Below are 21,023 nucleotides of genomic sequence, written 5' to 3'. Positions count from 1 at the left end.
CTGTAGGTATGGATCTTAGGGTAAGAGGAGATAAAGATCAGATTGAAGAATTACTTGATGATGATGATGATGATGACTGCAGCTCTTACTATGTGATATATACACTTCTATGGCAACACTATTAGACAGGTACTAATATAGTTTGAATGTTTGTCCCTGCTTGAATCTCATATTGAATTGTAAGCCCAGTGCTGGAGGTGGGGCCTGGTGGACTATGCTTGCATCATGGCAGCAGATTCCTTATGGCTTGGTGCTGTCTTTGCAATAGTGAGTGAGATCTTGTGAAATCTGCTTGTTTAAAAGTGTGTGGCACCCCCCACCTACTCTCTTGCTTGCTTCTACTTTCACCACATCATTTGTCTGCTCCCCTTTTGCTTTCTGCCATAATTGTAAGCTTCCTGAGGGCTCCCTAGAAGCTGAGCAGATTCTAGCATCATACTGCTTATAAAGACTGCAGAACCATGAATCAACTAAACCTCTTTTTCTTATAAATTACCCAGTCTCAGCTACTTCGTTGTAGCAATGCAAGAATATCCGAACACAGGTAGTATCATTCTCAGTTTAAAAATGAGAAAACTGAAGAACAGAGAGGTTCAGAAATGTGCCCCTCACCTAGCGAGTAGCAGAGCCAGGATTTGCATCAAGTCTTTTAACCACTACTTATTTTACTTCTCTACAGTGAATGTTCCATGATGGCAAAGATTTCTGTCTGTTCTGTTAACTACTGCATCCCCGAGAGCTGAAACAGTGCCTGGTATATAGTTAGAGCTCAGTAAATATTTATTGAAAGATCTTCTTGGTATTGATTTCTATTTTTATTATACTGTGATCTGAGAGCATGCTTTGCATGATTTCCATTTTTGAAAAAAATTTATTGAGGCTTGCTTTAAGACCAAGCATGTGGTTGATCTTAGAATATGTTTAATGAGAAGAAGGTATATTTTGTGGTTGTTGGGTGAAGTGTTATGTAGATGTCTATTAGGTCCAATTGGTCAAGTGTCAAGTTTAAGCTCAGAGTTTCTTTGTTAGTTTTCTACCTCGAGATCTGTCTAATGCTGTCAGTGGGGTGTTGAAGTCTCCCACTATTATTGTGTGGTGGGCTACGTCTTTTTGTAGGCCAAAAAGAACTTATTTTATAATATGATTTTCCAATGTTTGGTGCATATATATTTAGGATAGTTAAAGCTTCTTGTTTGATTGTACACTTTATCATTCTGTAATGCCCTTTATTATGTTTATTGGTTTAAAGTCTGTTTTATCTGATATAAGAATAGTTATTCTTGCTCTTGTTTGTTTTCTGTTTGTATGGTAAATCTTACTCCATCCTTTTACTTTGAGCCTCTGGGTAAGGATACATGTGAGTTGGGTCTCTTGACGATGACAGATGGTTGGGTCTTGTCTTTTTTTAATCCAGGCTGCCACTCTGTGTCTTTTTAATGGGGTTTTTAACCCATTTACATTCAAGATTAGTATTAATATGTGTGATTTTGATCCTTTTATTGTGTTGTGGATATGTGCTTAAGTGTGCTTTCTGAAAGCAAGTGCTATTCTTTTAAATTCATGTTTGGCACTCCCTTAAGGATTTCTTATGAGCATTTGCTTGTCTAAGAATGATTTCATTTCCAATTTGCTTATGAAGCAAGTTTGGTGTAATATCTCAAAACTATACAAATACATGAAAATTAAACAACCTACTCTGGAATAACTCTTGAGTGAACATCAAAATTAAGGCAGAAATAAAAAAATTTAAATTAATGAAAATAGGAACACAATTTACTAAAGTCTCTAAGATACAACCAAAGCAGTGTTAAAAGGAAAGTTTATAGTACTAAAATGCCTTTATCAAGAAGTTGTAAAAATTTTAAATTAACAATCTAACTTTTTACCTAAAGGAATTATAGTAAAAAGAAAAAAGCCACCTCAAAGCTAGCAGAGGAAAAGAAATAATTAAAATTAGGAAAGAATTTAATGAAATCGAAATTTAAAAAATCCATATTGAAAAAAGTCTATGAAATCAACAGTTCTTCAATAAAAACAAATAAGATTGATAGACCACTAGCTAGATTAACAAAGAAAAAGAAAGATAAAATCCAAATAAGCACAATCAAAATCAACAAAGGTTGTATGACAACTGATTCCACAGAAATACAAAAGACCCTCAGAGACTACCATGAACAACTCTATGCACACAAATTAGAAAATTTAGGGAAAATGGAAAAATTCCTGAAAGTATACAATCTCCCAAAATTGCATCAGGAAGAGATTGAAATTCTAAGTAGACCAATATCAACTTCTGAAATTAAATCATAATAAAGAAACTACCAACCAAAAAAAAAAAAAAAAAAAAAAGCCCTGGACCAGATGAATTCATGGCTGAATTCTACCAGATATGCAAAGAACTGATACTAAGCTTACTGAAACTATTCCAAAAAAATCGAGGAGGAGGGTCTCCTCCGTAATTCATTCTATCTAGCCAGCATTAGCCTGATATCAGAATCTGGCAAAGACACAACAAAAAAAGAAGTCTTAAGGCCAATATCCCTTATGAACATAGACACAAAAATCCTCATCAAAATATTAGCAAGACAAATCCAACAGCACAACAAAAAGTTAATACAGTGTGATCAAACAGGCTTATTCCTGGACTGCAAGGCTGGCTAAGTATATGCAAATCAATAAGTGTGATTCACCACATAAACAGATTTAAAAGCACAACTATATGATCATCTCAATAGATGCAGAAAAAGCTTCTGATAAAAATCCAACATCCTTTCATGATAAAAACTCCAACAGACTAGGCGTCAAGCAATGTACTTCATAATAATAAGAGCCATTTATAACAAACTGAAATCCAACATCATAATGAATGGATAAAAGCTTAAACTATTCGCCTTCAGAACTGGAGCAAGACAAGGATGCCCACTCTCAACACTCCTATTCAATATAGTGATGGAAGTCCTTGCCAGAGCAATCAGACTAGAGAAAGAAATAAAAGACATTTAAATAAGAAAAGAAGTCCAACTATCTCTCTTCATTGATGATATAATTCTATATTTAGAAAATCCTGGTGGCTCATTCCTCTAATCCCAGCACTTTGGGAGGCTGAGGTGGGCGGATCACTTGAGGTTGGAAGTTCAAGACCAGCCTGGCCTACATGGTAAAACCCCATTTCTACTAAAAATACAAAAATTAGCCAGAAGTGGTGGCACATGCCTGTAATCTCAGCTACTTGGGAGGCTGAAGCAGGAGAATTGTTTGAACTCAGGAGGTGGAGGTTGCGAAGAGCAGAGATCGTGCCACTGCACTTCAGCCTGGGTAACAGAGCGAGATTCCATCTCAAAAAAAAAAAAAAAAAAAAAAAAAGAAATCCTAGAAACTGCCTAGAGCCAATAAATAACTTCAGTAAAGCTTCAGGATACAAAATCAATGTATCAATGTACAAAATCCAGTAGTATTTCTATATACCAACAACATCCTGGCTAAGAGTGAAATCAAGAACACAATCCCACTTACAACAGCCACAAAGAAAATGAAATATCTAGGAATAAAACTAACCAAGAAGGTAAAAGGGCTCTACCAGGAGAACTACAAAGCACTGCTGAAAGAAATCAGAGACCACACTAATAAATGGAAAAACATTCCATGCTCATGGATTGGAAGAATCATTATAGTAAAAATGATCATACTGCCCAAAGCAATTTACAGATTCAATGTTATTTCTATCAAACTAGCAAGGTCATTCTTCATATAACTAGAAAAAAAACTATTCTAAAATTAATATAGAAACACAAAAAAGCCCAAATAGCCAAAGCAATTCCAAGCAAAAAGAACAAAGTCAGAGGCATCACACTACCTGTCTTCAAACTATGCTAGGAAGCCACAGTAACAAAAGCAGGTTGGTATTTGTACAAAAATTGACACACAGACCAATGGAACAGAATAAAAAACTCAGAAATAAAGCTGCACCTCTAAAACCATCTGATCTTCAACAGGGCCAACAAAAACAAGACATAGGGAAAGGACTCTCTATTCAATAAATGCTGCTGTGATAACTGGTTAGCCATATGAAGAAAATTGAAGCTGGAACTCTACCTTTCACCATATAAAAAATTAACTTAAAATGGGTCAAATGTAAAACCTCAAGCTATAAAAATCCTGAAAGATAACCTTGGAAATACTCTCTCAACACCAATCTTGAAAAATAATTTTTGTCTGCGTTCTCAAAAGCAATTGCAACAAAAACAAAAATTGACAAGTGGGATCTAACTAAACTAAAGAGCTTCTGCATAGCAAAAGAAATGATCAACAAAGCAAAGCAGTGACCTACAGAATATGAGAAAATATTTGCAAACTATGCATCAGACAAAGACCTAGTATCTATGGTCTATAGAGAACTTAAATCAACAAGCAAAAAACCAATAATCCCATTAAAAATGGGCAAAGGATATGAACAAGCACTTCTCAAAAGAAGACATACAAGCAGCCAACAAACACATGAAAACATGCTCAGCATCACTAATCATTAGAGAAATGCAAATCAAAACCACGATGAGATACTGTCTCACATCAGTCAGAAATGGCTATTATTAAAAAGTAAAAAAAAAAAAATAATAGATGCTGACAAAGGCTGTGGAGATGAAAGAACACTTATACTTCTAAAAGGGAACACTTATATTTATAAAAGGGACACTTGTACTATAAATTAGTTCAGCCACTGTGGAAAGCTGTCTGAAGATTTTTCAAGGAACTTAAAATAGACCTGTCATTCAACCCAGCAATCTCATTACTGGGTGTATGCCCAGAGGAAAATGAATCATTCTATCAAAAAGACACATGTACTTGTATGTTCACAGCACTATTCACAATAGCAAAGACATGGAATCAATTCAGGTGCCCATCAGTGGTAGAGTGGATCAAGAAAATGTGGTACATACACACCGTAAAATACTATGCAGCCATAAAAAAGAATGAAACTATGACCTTTGCAGCAACATGATGGAGTTGGAAGCCATAATCTTAGGCAAATTAACATGGGTACAGAAAACCAAATACTGCATGTTCTTACAAGTGGGAGCTAAACACTGAGCACACAAGGACGTAAATACAGAACAACAGGCACTGCAGACCACTAGAGGGTAAGGAAGTTGGGTTAAAAAACCACCTAACGGGTATTATGCTCACTACCTGGGTAATGAGATTCATACCCCAAACCACAGCATTACGCAATATTCCTATGAAACAAACCTGAACATGTACCACCTGTATCTAAAACAATGGTTGAAATTAAAAAATATATATATATATATATTTAAAAGTGACCATTAATTAAGACTTCCTTGTCAAATTCAGAAAAAAAGCTTGCTTTGAGACAGAGGTCATTTCCTTTTTAATAGATAGACCTATGCTGTATAACCGTGTTTTGTACATTGTAAATACTCTATGGAAGTTTGCTGAATTAAACTAGGTAAAAATAGAACTTATATCAATTAATGTTATTAATGAGGTCAACATTTACACAGCCCAATTTGTACCTGCTAACTTAGTCTTTGCAAATTAAACGTAGGGTCTCTCCTGGACTGCCCACACTTTGGGAGAGCCTCAGGAGAACTGTACATTGGCATAGAGCCTGTATCTATTAGACCAGCAGTCCTCAACCTTTTTGGCACCAGGGACCTGTTCCATGGAAGACAATTTTCCCATGGATGGGGGTAGGGGAGTAGGAGGGGTACTGGTCTGTGGCCCAGGGGTTGGAGACCCCTGTATTAGACACCTCTTAGGAAAATCCGCTGAGGTACAGCAACTTTCCCTCTTCAGGTTATAATTCCCAGGACCCAAGGTTTGACACTTAGTGGCTAGATGTGTACTGAGGGACCCCGAGCAAGAGGATGGAACCCAGGATAGTCACTTGGCTTAAGCTGCAATAATGGGATATTTTGTCCTGTGAATCTAACAGTAGAACAAAGAGACACCAAATATGAGAGTTTTTCAATCCGAGTTAGCTTAAGTATAGAAAAATAATTAGAAGGTCTATAAAATCTTACAACTGGTGTCCCTCGGGCCTCCTTGTTTCCTGCCCTAGCTAAGGCTTCATCGTACCTTCACTGCGACATATACCACAATAGTCACAATAAATATCCCCTTTATTTGAATCATTAGCATGGGTTTCTGTAACTGGCAACACAAAGACCAAAGCAAACACCCTTTGGGTCAGGAGTATCCATGCTCATGTAGCTGTGAGACATAGGATAAAGGATCAGATGTTTGCCAGTCAGGTAAAATGCCAGTGCCTGAGTTTAGTGGAGATACATGTAAGACCTTGGGTGGAGATGCATGTAAGACCAAGGCTGTGGTTACTTGGGATCTTATTTATAACATTAGCTGGTCAATTTCAGTTCCTGCGTGTGAAAAGTCAAGAGCAAAGAGTGATAGACAGAAGCGTTGTTACTTGTAATTTTGGATTCAGGGAAGAGCCAAGTTTCTTATATTACTGTAGGCTTACCAGATTTGCTTGATAGAATTTTTAAAGTCCCACCAACTTTTTTGCCTTTTGTTTTCTACTCTAGAAAGATCATGAGAGTGAGGTCTTTCTCATGCCATGCTCGCATTTTCAAGAAATATTAATGATTGGATTACTTTCCTAGGCAATATAAATCAAACCCGATGGCAGGGATGTGTTGATGGCTTGAAGTAAGTGAAAAATAAATTAGGAAAGAAGAAGGCCTGGAGTAGCAAAGACATAAATTTAAAATTTAAGTCTCAAAAGATGAAAAACTTCAAAACGCCATTTTGAAAACTTGACTTTAGACTCTTTTAAATGAGTCAAAATGGGAAGCAAGGGGAATAATTTGAGTGCGTATGAATGAATTGTGTTTACATATAAGTGCTTACGACTCTTAACGGAGAAGTCCACATGTTCTAAACAATACCAAAAGGTCCTTTCAAAAGTTTTGATGGCCTCAAAAGAAGTAACTTAGAATGTTCTAAAACATTTAAATAATAAGAATAGATTGCTTGTGGCATTTGAAAAGAAAACCTTATATTGATTGTATTCAGTCATCAAACTAGGCAAATCTACTAAAGATGAATTTATTATGTTCATTGGTCTTACTTTTGTTGTATTTTCTAACTTCCTTTTTCCACAAGGCTAAATGCACATAATTCAGAATTTACATGAGCGATTGAAACCAATGGGGAAAAAATATCCTTAAGAAGGGGATAGCCTGGCACTGTGGCTCACACCTACAATCGCAGCACTTTGGGAGGCCGAGGTGGGCAGATCACAAGATCAGGAGTTCGAGACTAGCCTGGCCAATATGGTGAAACCCCGTGTCTACTAAAAATACAAAAATTAGCCAGGCATGGTGGTGCATGCCCATAATCCCAGCTACTCAGGAGACTGAAGCAGGAAAATCACTTGAACTCTGGAGGTGGAGTTTGCAATGAGCCAAGATCACGCCACTGCACTCCAGCCTGGGTGACAGAGTGAGACTCTGTCAAAAAAAAAGAAGGGAATAAGGGAAAGTGGATGGTGGTCAAGTAAGCCTTGACTTTGAGCCTGTCTCTTAATCTGAATGATTTGGGCAAGTCTTGCCCCTGCACCTCAGTGTTCCTAACTCAGAACATTTGACAGAAACGAAGTGGAATCTGTGCTTAAACCAAATACCATAGTGCCCTAGCTCACAGTAGATACCTAATTATCTAATATTAGATATCTAATAATCAGTAAGTAGTTCTTTCCTTCCCTCTAAAACTTGAAACTTAAAGCAAAATTTTAATTTATGTAAATTTGTCCTAGTTTAGACAGAAACAGCTCCCTTGTGGCAGAGATAACAAGGATGATTATAAAGTTCTACCCAATTAATAAAAAGGTACATTTCTAGTCTACAGAGGTTTTATTCTACCAAATCTTATTCGAAGTTTCTATGTCTAACTGTTTATACATCCAGTGTTTACCTGATGCTCCTGCTCACATCCTTTTTCTAGGGGTTGGGGTAGAGTAGGGTCAGGTTGTATACTATTAAATCAGAATCCAAGGTGAATTGCATTCAGAGTACTTTAAATTTATGAAGTTTAAATACAGTTTGAATGAGTGCTTTTAAAAAAAAATTTAAATATTTGACTATCCAAACTTTATCACCCCTTTTCATCTTCTCCTCTTCCTCAAACCAACATAATATGAAGATAAAAGTATCTCTTTTACAGAGCTGTAGATCCACATGTCCATGCCAAATCTTATAGAAATGCATAACCTAAATTGACAAAGGCAAAAGCTGGCTCCCAATGCTTGAGTTTCATATTTGGGGCTGGTGTTGCTAGTCAGTGAGTGGAGACAATTTGAGTGGAGGTGGGATGGTGAGGAGGATTTGATGTAGTTTGTGTCTTAGTCTGTTCAGGTTGCTATAACAAAATACCATCTAGTGGGGGGATTATAAACAATAGAAATTAATTTCTCACAGTTCTGGAGGTTGGGAAGTCCAAGATCACAGCACTGATGGATTCAGTGTTGGGTGAGGTTTGTTTCCTGATTCATAGATGGCATCTTTTTGCTACTCCATCCTGTGGCAGAAAGAGTAAACAAGCTCCCTCAGGTCTTCTTTTATAGCAGCACTATTCCCATATATGAGGGCTATGCCCTCATGACCTAATAATGCCCCAAAGGGCCCCATGTATTAACAAATAGGAAATTGAAAAAGTAGAAAGAATACCAATTACCACTTAAAGATAGCCATTGATAGATAAAGTGGTCATAAATTTCCTTCCAGCAAGTTTCCCAGGTTCTGTCTTGCTGGGGTTTCAGGCACCACTAGGGTACAAAAAAAACTCCTGCAGCTAGCTTGGTGTCTGCCCAAACAGCCACTCAGTTTTGTGCTTGAAACCCAGGGCCCTAGTCATGTACACACACAAGGGAATCTCCTGATCTGTAGATTGTAAAAACCGTGGGAAAAGCATAGTAACCTGGCCAGGCAGCACAGTCCCTCATGGCTTCCCTTGGCTGGGGGAGGGAGGTCCCCCAGCTCTTTGCACTTCCCAGGTGAAGCAACATCCCACTCTGCTTCTGCACACCTTCTGTGGGTTGGACCCACTGCCTAACCAGTCCCAGTGAGATGAACTGGGTACTTCAGTTGGAAATGCAGAAGTCACCTGCTTTCTGCATTGGTCTCCCTGGGAGCTGCAGACTGGAGCTGTTCCTATTCAGCCATCTTGGTCCCCACCTAAATTTCCCTCTTAACACTGCTTTAGATGCATCTCAGAAATTCTGGTATGTTGTCTCTTTGTTCTCATTAGTTTCAAAGAACTTCTTGATTTCTGCTTTAATTTCATTAATTACCCAGGAGTCGTTTAGTAGCAGGTTGTTCAATTTCCACGTAGTTGTGTAGTTTTCAGTGGGTTTCTTAGTCTTGAGTTCTAATTTGATGAACTGTGGTCTGAGAGACTGTTTGCTACAATTTCAGTTATTTTGCATTTGCCGAGGAGTGTTTTACTTCTGATTATGTGATCAATTTTAGAGTAAGTGCCATGTGGCAATGAGAAGAATGTATATTCTGTTGTTTTTGGGTGGAGAGCTCTGCAGATATCTATCAGACCTGCTTGATCCAGAGCTGAGTTCAGTTCCTAAGTACCTTTGTTAATTTTCGGTCTTGATCATCTGTCCAATATTGTCATTGGGGTGTTAAAGTTTTCCACTATTATTGTGTGAGAGTCTAAGTCTCTTTGAAGGTCTGTAAGAACTTGCTTTTTGAATCTGGGTGCTCCTGTATTTGGTGCATATATATTTAAGATAGTTAGCTCTTCTTGTTGAATTGAACCCTATACCATTATGTGATGCCCTTCTTTGTCTTTTTTTATGTTTTTTGGTTTAAAGTCTGTTTTGTCAAAAACTAGGATTGTGACTCCTGCTTTTTTCTGTTTTCTATTTGCTTGATAAATTTTCCTCCATTTTTTTTTTGAGCCTATGTGTGTCTTTGCATGTGAGATGGGTCTCTTGAAGACAGCATATCAGTGGGGGCTTGACTCTTTATCCAGCTTGCCATTCTGTGTTTTTTTTTAAATTGGGGCATTTACACCATTTTCATTTAAGGCTAATATTTGTATGTGTGAATTTGATCCTGTCATCTTGATGCTAGCTGGTTATTTTGCAGACTTGTTTATGTAGTTGATTCATAGTGTCATTGGTCTGTGTACCTCAGTGTGGTTTTGTAGTGGCTGGTAATGGTTTTCCTTTCCATATTTTGCACTTCCTTCAGGAGCTCTTGTAAAGTAGGCCTGGTGGTGACAAATTCCTTCCACATTTGCTTGTCTATAAAGGAACTTATTTCAGCTGCATGTGTGGTTGCTCATGCCTGTAATCCTAGCACTTTGGGAGGCTGAGGCAAGTGGATCACAAGGTCAGGAGTTTGAGACCAGCCTGGCCAACATAGTGAAACCCCATCTCTACTAAAAATACAAAAAATTAGCTGGGCGTGGTGGCAGGCGCCTGAAATCCCAGTTACTTGGGAGGCTAAGACAGGAGAATCGCTTGAACCTGGGAGGTGGGGGTTGCAGTGAGCCGAGATTGAGCCACTGCACTCAACCCAGGCAACAGTGCGAGACTCCATCTCAAAAAAAAAGAGGATCTTATTTCTCCCTCACTTATGAAGCTTACTGTGGCTGGATATGAAATTCTGGGTTAGAAATTCTTTTCCTTAAGAATGTTGAGGCCAGGCATGGTGGCTTACACCTGTAATCCCAGCACTTTGGGAGGCTGAGGCGGGCAGATCACAAGGTCAGAAGATCAAGACCATTCTGGCCAACATGTGAAACCCCATCTCTACTAAAAATACAAAAATTAGCTGGGCATGGTGGTGTGTGCCTGTAGTCCTAGCTACTTGGGAGGCTGAAGCAGGAGAATTGCTTGAACCTTGGGAGATGGAGGTTGCAGTGAGCCAAGATCACGCCACTGCACTCCAGCCTGGCAACAGAGCAAGACTCCATTTCAAAAAAAAAAAAAGAAAAAGAAAAAAAATTAGAATGTTGAATATTGGCCCCAAATCTCCCTGGCTTGTAAGGTTTCTGCTGAGAGGTCTACTGTTAGTCTGATGGGCTTCCCTTTGTAGGTGATCTGGTCTTTCTCTCTGGTTGCCTTTAACATTTTTTCTCTCATTTTGACCTTGGAGAATCTGATGATTATGTATCTTGGGGTTGATCTTTTCATGGAGTATCTTACTGGGGTTCTCTGGATTTCCTGAATTTGAATGTTGGCCTGTCTTGCTAGACTGGGAAAGTTTGCCTGGATGATATCCTGAAGTATATTTTCCAACTTGGTTCCATTCTCCCCATCTCTTTTGGGTACCCCAATCAATCATTGGTTTGGTGTTTTTAAATAATCTCATATTTCTTGGAAGTTTTGTTCATTCCTTCTCATTCTTTTTTCTCTATTCTTATCTGCCTGTCTTACATCAGAGAGTCTTCAAGCTCTGAGATTCTTTCCTCTGCTTGGTCTATTTAGCTATTAATACTTGTGATTGCACTGTGAATTTCTTGTGTTGTGTTTTTCAACTCCATCAGATCAGTTATGTTCCTCTCTAAACTTGCTATCATGGTTATAAGTTCCTGTATTATTTTATGATGATTATTAGCTTCTTTGCATTGGGTTAGAACATGCTTCTTTAGCTCAGTGAAGTTTCTATTATCCAACTTCTGAAGCCTACTTCTGTCAATTCATCCATCTCAGCCTCAGTCCAGATCTGTGCCCTTGCTGGAGCAGTGTGGCTATTTGGAGAAGAGGCACTCTGGCTTTTTCAGGTTTCATTGTTTTTGCATTGATTCATTCTCATTTTTGTGGGCTTAGTTATCTTTGGTTTTTGAGGTTGTTGACCTTTGAACGGGTTTTTTTGTGGAGTCTTTTTTGTTTATGTTGTTACTTTCTGTTTTTTGTTTGTTTTTCAGTCAGGTCACTCTTCTGTAGGGGCGTTGCAGTTTGCTGGGGGTCCACTCCAGTCCCTAATCACCTTGCTCCCTCCTGCACCTAGCAGTTTCACCAGTGAAGGCTGTGAAACAGCAAAGATGGCAGCCTGTTCCTTCCTCTGGGAGCTCTATCCCAGGGGGGCACTAACCTGATGCTGGATGGAACACTCCTGTAGGAGGTGTCTGGAGACCCCTGTTGGGAGGTCTTACCAAGTCAGGAGGAATGAGATCAGGGACCCTCTTAAAGAAGCAGTCTGGCTACCCCTTGGCAAAGCAGGTACACTGCTGGCTACCTGATCTCTCCAGAGCTAGCAGGCAGGAAAGACTAAGTCGGCTGAACTGTAGAGATAGTGGCTGCCCCTCCTCCTGGGGACTCCATCCCAGGAAGAGATCAGAGTACAGTCCCTATAACCTTGGCTGGAGTTGCTGAAATTCCCACAGGGAGGCCCTGCCCAGTGAGGAGGGGTGGATTGGGGTCCCATTTAAAGAAGCAGACTCTCCACGATCCAGCTCAGCAGCTGTGCTGTGTTGTGGGGAATTCTTCCTGGTTCCCGCTGCTGGCAGGCTAGAGAGCACTAACTCAAACCACAGATATGGTGGCTGACCTTCCCATTGGGAACTTAGTCCATCTCAGGCTGTCTCCAGCCTGCTGCCACAAGTCAGCTGGAATTCCAAGCTGGTGGATCTTAACTTGTGAGGTTCCATGGGAGTGGGGCCCATGGAATGATGCCACTTGGCTTCCTGGATTCAGCTCTCTTCCTGGAGGAATGCCCAGGATCTCCTGCTTTTCCAGAATTCCCAGGGCTGGAGTATACAAAACTCCTGGGCTTCCCCGTATGCCCAAATGAGCAAGTGGTTGCCCTGCTGAGACTCCACACATGCCTGTGCTTTGGACCCAAGACCTTGGTGGTGTGGGCTCACAAGAGACAGTCCATATCCACAGGTTGTGAAGACCCATAGAAAAAGTGTGGTTGCCTGGGCAGGGTCACACCATCACTCACTGCCTCCTTTGTCTGGGGTTGGGGCAGACAATGATGGCCATTCCAGGGTGGGCCATCACCCTGTTTTTCCTTGCTCTCCATGAGGTGAGCCATCTGCCTTGTCAGTCCCAATGTGAGAACCTGGATACTTCAGTCAAAGGTGCAGAATACACTCATTGTTTTGTGAGAGCAGTGGACCGCAGCTGCTTCTAATAGGCCATCTTGGCCCCCTCCCCCAACAGAATTTTATTCTTTCATAGTTCTAGATCCCAGAAGTCCAAAATCAAGGTGGCAGCAGGACCATATTCCTTCTGATAACGCTAGTGAGGATATCCTTCCTTGCCTCTTTCAATTTCTGGTGGCCCAAAGCGTTCCTTGGCTTATGGCATAATAATTCCATTGTCTGCTTCTGTTGTCATAAGGCTTTCTGCCCAGTGCATCTCTCTGTGTCGTCACATGACCTTCTTATAACGACATGAGTCTTTGGTTTTAGAATCCACCCTAATCTAGTATGACCTCATTTTAATTTATCTCATTACATCTAAAAGACTCTATTTTCAAATAAAGTCACATTCTGGGTGACTTGAATTTAGAGACTACACTATTAAACCCAGTACAATTAATAAACCCTAATTTATTCTAACACTCTGTCTTACCTCTATTGCTTCCACACCTCTTTGATTATCTTCCTGCCTATGGTCTTATATTCCCTACCATATATTTGTTTTTCTTACAGAAACTACAAAGCTTTTTCTAAAATAAAAATCAGATCATGTTGCTCCCTGTTTAAAACACATCTGTGCTCTTCCTATAAGACTCAGAATAAAGTCCAAACTCTTTAACGGAGGCTAATTTCTCTAAAATGTGTATTCTCAGATCTTGTTCTGGCCACCCGGGTTCTATGCTTCTGTCATACTGAAATGTTGAGCAATTTGTCCAGTTGTTCAAGTGGTTTACTTTCTTTCTTACCTTTAAGCCTTCCCACATGCTGTATCTTCTATAAGTAATTCTAGACCATTTCACACAGTTCTACTTCACAGGACTGACTCCTAGTGAGTTTCCAGATCTCAGATTAGATATTTCTTCTGCTGGGAAGCTATCCCTGATCCTCAGGCTCTGCTCTAACTTGGTTAATCTATGGTCTTCAATAGTTCCTGAATTGTATCACATTTCCCCTTAATATAATGCAATTGCTGTTTTATATATCCTAATTCCCCACTCATCTCTAATGGCTGTGATGACAGGAACCATGGTGGCTATGTTTTCAATGCATCATCAGTGCCTACTGCAATGCCTGGTGCACAGAAGGCACTGATAAATATTTGTGGAATAAATGAGTTAAGAACACCAAATGCTATTACATTAAAGGAACAGAATGTTAAATCTGCCTCACAGTGATATTCTTAATAAATACATCAAATATTTCTTCTTCCTAAAAATAACTTTAAATACAAAAATATGATAGAGATAATCTTTCTTAAAACAAAGGTGGAGTCAAGATTTAAGTTACATTTTATACTTCTCTTCACTGGTTCATAAATATAAAGAGCTGTTATAATCTTTAATTTTCAGGATGTGTGATAATATTTTAGAACATAAAGAGGATAATCTTGATATTGTTCTTTCCTCCATGTCCAGGGGGGAATAGTGACCTTATATACTGAAGTTGATATTCCTATCATTTGCTATAATAATATTAGTTGGATGAATGTTCATTGAGTAGATATTTGGTTGCAGATCCATGACTAGGAAAAATGAAGGATAAATGGGCAAGTGGGAGAGTTGTCATCAAAGGAATCTGGACTTTTCTTGAGTGTTTAAATCTTGTCAGCTCCAACTTGGCAAAGACCCTCATGTACTTTTAATCTTATCTCTTCCTTTTTCTTTCTTTATCTTGAAAATATTTTCCCCCATATTTGTAGCTCCATGTGAGAGGTTTGCTACTACAGCATTTGGTTACCCAAGTCAAATCAAATATGCCTGGATATAAAATAGAAATGGGCTATGTGCACTAAATTAGCTTCCGGCTTCCTGCTTTCTCTTTTAAGATTCAGGGGTTTGAACAATGAATATGCAGTCCATAGAACTAGAAAATTTCAACTTGGGGAAAATCAGTTAATAGGCTTTTCTCATTCAAGGCACCTTCTATATCACCTGTAAACTTTACCAACCTATAAATGATTTACAACTGAGTAAAATGTCATCTTGAAGAAATATGACAAAACGCAAAAATTAGATAAGTCACTCACTGTTTTATGAGCTACAATATTTCAAAAATAGTTTGTGAATTCTTTCCCATATCTCTGATATTTTTGTGACATAAAAGGAATGCTCTAAGTGACATCAGTAAAAATGGTGGAGTAGGAACTTCAAAGCACTAACTCTCCACAAAAAGAGCAAATAATTTGGCAACAACAACAACAAACACAACAAAAAAACACTCTGTCAAAATCAGCTTTATCACAACTCTAGAAGCCAGCTAAAGTTATATAGTAACCAGAAAAACATTTAATCAAGAAAAAGTGACTGAATCTCAGAAGAACTTTGTAGGGTTTTAACTTGCCTTGGCCCTCTCCTCTTTCCCCAGCTTGAGAATAGTCTTGAAGACAGTAGCCTGCATGTCTGCTCTGGTTTTCTTGTGCTGGCTGAAGCAGAGCAGACTTGTTCCTAAAGAACTGTGGTTGTAGGTGGGTCCCTAAATGTTGGCCTTAAATAGCTTGCCTTATGTTACCTGGGAGAGATGGCTACATAGGGAGCATTTCTAAGAAACATTTAAAAGCAACTATATTAACCATTGGAACTTGAGGCAAGGAATAACGATTAGGGTAAATAATAGACACACTGAAAAGCAGGGGAGTGGTAAATTTTGTAAACTTCCAGGAGAGTTTGAAATTGTGCTCTTCACACACACAGAGTTTATATGCAAAGACTAGAGGAGTTGGGGTTGTGGAGGAGGTTCTAGATGTTTAAAAATATATAGGTCAAACCACTAGCTCAACACTAAGCTAGCCAGATAGAGCCACCAGTGCACACATGACAAAGAATACAAACTTGACAAAATTAGTTTAGAAAACAAACAGCAGCCACAACAAGCAGCAACAATAAACCCTGGGGTAGGATAATATGATTTCTAGAGTTGTTATGCTATATACTCAAAGTGTTTGAAAAGTTAGGAGGCATTCAAAGAGACAAGAAAGTATGGCACATACATTAGAAAAATCGAAAGTAAAAACTCTCCCTGAAGAAGTTTAGACACTGTACTTAAAACACAAAGATTTTAAAACAAATATTTCAAAAAGCTAAAGAAAACCTTGTGAAAGGAGTTAAAGGAAAGCATGAGAATGATATTTCACCCAATAGATAATATAAATAAAGTGATAGAAATTACAAAAAGGAACCAAATGGAAATTCTGGAGGTGAAAAGTACAATAACCAAAATTTAAAAATCCAGTAGAGGGTTTCAATAGCAGATTTGAGCAGGCAGAAGAAATAATCAGCAAACTTGAACAAAGATTACTGAATCTGAGGAAAGGAAAGAAAAAAGAATAAAAACAAAAAAAAAAAACAGAATCTAGATCTGTGGGACCCTATCAAGTATACTAACATAGGCATAATGTCAGTCCTATAAGAAGATAAGAAGGAAAAAAGGATGGAAATAATGTTTTAAAAAGTAATGGCTGAGAATTTTCACAATTTATTGGAGGATTTAAATCTGCACATCAAGGAGCTCAATAAATCCCATATAATATAAACTCAAAGAGATCCACACTGAGACACATTATAATCAAATAGTCAAATGTCAGAGGCAAAAAGAGACTATTGAAAGCAGAAAAAGAGAAGTTACTTCTGTACAATAAAATTGAGAGCTAATTTTTTAAATCAGAAACCATGGAAGCCAGAAGGCACCTGGAATGACATATTCAAAGGGCTGAAAACAAAACAATACAAAACAAAACTGACAAGCAACAATTCTATATCCAGCAAAATTATCCCTCAGAAATGGAGGAGAAAGTAATTTATTCATTTTATAATGAATAAAAATAGATACTTTGCTTCTAGTAGAGCTGCCTTATAAGAAATGCTAAAGGGAATCCTTTAGGCTGAAATGATAAGGCAATAGGGGTGATTTAATAAGCATAAAGAAATAAAGGATACCAATAAAGGTAATTACAGAAGTAAATGTAAAATCAGTATTCATGTGCTTCTGGTTAGTAACTTCTCTTTTTTTTTTTTTTTTTTTTTTGAGATGGAGTCTCGCTCTGTCGCCCAGGCTGGAGTGCAAGCTTTGCCTCATGGGTTCATGCCATTCTCCTGCCTCAGCCTCCTGAGTAGCTGGGACCACAGGTGCCCGCCAGCACGCCCAGCTAATTTTTTGTATTTTTAGTAGAAACGGGGTTTCACCACGTGAGCCAGGATGGTCTCGATCTCCTGACCTCATGATCCGCCTGCCTCGGCCTCCCAAAGTGCAGGGATTACAGGTGTGAGCCACTGCGCCCGGCCGGTTAGTAACTTCTTTTTCCCCCATATGATTTCTTAAAAACAACTACATAAAGTAATAATTACAAATTTATGTTGTTGGGAATATGTTTATAAAAATTTAATTTGTGATAATAGCAACATAAAAAAGGTGAGAGATAGAGCTATATTGGAGCAAAAGTTTCATATATGATTGAAATTTGGTTGATATTAATCCAAACTAATTATTATAAATAAATATGTTAACTGAAATTCCCAGAGCAACTACTAAGAAAACAGCTAAAAATTATATACAATAAAAAATATGGAAAAAATGGTATGCTATGAAACATTTATCTATTACAAAAGAAGGCAGTAATGGAGGAATTCAGGGAAGTAAAATATGAGACATATAAATAACACATGGCAAAAGAGAAGTAAGTCCTTTTTATCAGTAATTATGTTACATGTGAATAGATTAAATTCTACAATTAAAAGGCAGATAATGGGAGATGAGGTAAAAAAATGATCCAACTATATGCTGTTTACAAGAGACTTACTTTAGGATCAAAGAAACAAATAGGTTGAAAATGAAAGGATAAAAACAGTTATACCATGCAAACAGAGTTGGAGTGGCCATGATAATATCAGATGAAATCGATTTTTAAAACAAACATTTGTTACAAGAGACAAAGAAGAATGTTATGTAGTAATAAATGACCAGGCTGGGCATGGTGGCTCATGCCTGCAATCCCAGCATTTTGGGAGGCTGAAGTGAGTGGATCACAAGGTCAGGAGTTCAAGACCAGCCCGGCCAACATGGTGAAATCCCATCTCTACTAAAAATACAAAAGAAATTAGCTGGGTGTGGTGGTAGGCATCTGTATTCCCAGCTACTCAGGAGGCTGAGGTAGGAGAATCGCTTGAACCTGGGAGGCAGAGGTTGCAGTGAACCAAGATTGTGCCACTGCACTCCAGCCTTGGTGGCACAGCAAGACTCCATCTCAAAAAAAAAAAAAAAAAAGGCAATCCATAATTATATGAGATAATAATTGTTTGTGCCTAATAACAGAATTCTTAAAATATCTGAAGCAAAAAACTGGCAGGATTCATGGAACAAATAGACAGTACAATAATTATAGATGGAGACTTTAATACCCCACTTTTAAGAATAAATAGAACAACTAGACAAAAGATTAATAGTGAAATAGAAGACTTGAACATTATAAACCCATCTGCCCTAACAGACATATTTAAAGCACTCTACCCAGTAATAGAATACACATTGTTTGCAAGTACAAATGGAATATTCTCCAAGAAAGACTATATTTATGCCACAGAAGAATTATAAATAAATTTCAAATCACTGAAATCATACAAAGTATTTTCTGTAACCACAATGGGATAAAATTAAAAATGAGTAACATAATGAAATTTGGAAAATTTGCAAATATTTGAGCATTAAACAACATGCTCTTTAACAACCAATTGGTCAAAAAAGAAACTGCAGGAAAATTAGAAAATAACCTGAGATAAGTAAAAGCAAAAGCATAACATAGAAAAATGCACAAGCAGTTCTCAGCAAGAAATTTAGAGCTGTAAATGCCTAGATTAAGAAAAAAGATCTCACATCAATAAGCTATCTTTTACCTTAAAGAACTATAAAAAGAAAAGTAAACTAAACCTAAAGCAAGCAGAGGGAAGGAAATAATAAATATTAGAGAAAAGGATAGATAAAATATCGAATATATAAACAATAGAGTCAACGAAATAAAAAATTGGTTATGTAAAATGATCAACAAAGTTGACAAAATCCTTAGACAGAATGACCAAAAAAAGTAAAAGAGAGAGAGAAGATTCAAATAAATTCATAAAAAATGAATGTGGAAGTGTTATTACCAAACTTACAGACATACAAAGGATTATAAGATAATGCTTTGAACAGTTGCACGACAATGAATTAGAAACTCTAGAGAAATGAACAAATTCTTAGAAACATGGAAACTACCAAAATTGACTCAAGAAGAAATTTAAAAATCTGCATAGATCTAAAACAAGTAAAGAGATTGAAACACTAATTTTAAAACTTCTAACAAAGAAAAGTCGGGAACCAGATGGTTTCATTGATAAAGTCTATCAAATGTTTAAAGAAGAATTATCAGCAATTCTTCTCAAACTTTTTTTTAAAAACTGAGGAAGAGGCCGGGCACGGTGGCTCATGCCTGTAATCCCAGCACTTTGGGAAGGCCGAGGCGAGCAGATCACAAGGTCAGGAGATGGAGACCATCCTGGCTAACATGGTGAAACCCTGTCTCTACTAAAAATACAAAAAATTAGCTGGGCGTGGTGGCACATGTTGGTAGTCCGAGCTACTTGGGAGGCTGAGGCAGGAGAATTGCTTGAACCCGGGAGGCAGAGCTTGCAGTGAGCTAAGATTGCACCACTGCACTCCAGCCTGGGCGACAGAGCAAGACTCCGTCTGAAGAAAAAACAAAAACAAACAAAAAAAAACCACACACAAAAAACAAAACAGAAAAAAGAAACCTGAGGAAGAGAGTACACTTCTTAACTAATTCTTTATGGCTAGTGTTACCCTGATATCAAAGCCAGAAAAAGACTTCATAAGGAAAGAAAATTATAGACTAGTATCCCTCATGAACAAGATGCAAAAAATCTTCAACAAAATCTTAGCAAATTGAATTTAGCAACATATTGAAAATATTATACACTATGCCTGTGATTATGTATCTCAGGAATCTAAGAGAGGTTTGACATAGAAAAATTAATTAATGTAATAGAAGAAAGGATTTTAAAAAAGCACATTAAAATTTCATTCCAAGCAGAAAAAGCATTTGACACAATCCAACAACCTTCTATGATAAGATTACTCAACAAACTTGGAATAGAAGAGAATTTCTTTAATCTGATAAAAGGCATATCTGAAAAACCCACAGCTAATCTCATACTTAACAGTGAAAGACTGAAATCTTTCCCTTTAAGATCAGAATCAAGATGATGATGTTCACTCTCACCAACTCTATTCCACATTGCATTGAAAGTTATGGCCAGGGCAATTAGGCAAAAAAAAAAAAAAAAAGAAATAAAATACATCCACATAGAAAAAGAAGAAGTAAAAGTATCTCTATTGGCAAATGACATAATATGATAGATAGAAAATCCTAAGAATCTGTGAAAAAAACCCTATATGATCTAATAAAAAAATTCACTAAATTTGCAGGATACTACAAGACTAACATACAAAAATCAGTTGTATTTCTATGCACTATCAATGAATTATCCTACAAAAAAATCAGGAAAATAATTTCATTTATAATAACATCAAAATGAATAAAATACTTGGAATTAAATTTAACCAAGGAAGTGCAAGACTTATGTTCTGAAAATGAAAAACATAGAAAGAAATAAAAGGAAACCTAAATAAATAAAAAGATATGCCATGTCCGTGGATTGGGAAATTTTGTTAAGATGGCAATATTTCCAAAGTTATATACAAATTTGATGCAATCTCTGCCAAAACCCCAATTCCCTTTTCTGTATAAATGGAAAAGCTGATTCTAAAATTCACATTACATTTTAAGGAACTCTGAGTAGCCAAACAATCTTGAAAAAGAAGAATAAATTTGG

Source organism: Pongo abelii, chromosome 11 (genome assembly GCF_028885655.2).
Source record: "Pongo abelii isolate AG06213 chromosome 11, NHGRI_mPonAbe1-v2.0_pri, whole genome shotgun sequence".
NCBI classification, from domain to species: domain Eukaryota; kingdom Metazoa; phylum Chordata; class Mammalia; order Primates; family Hominidae; genus Pongo; species Pongo abelii.
This window is presented reverse-complemented; position numbering follows the sequence as displayed.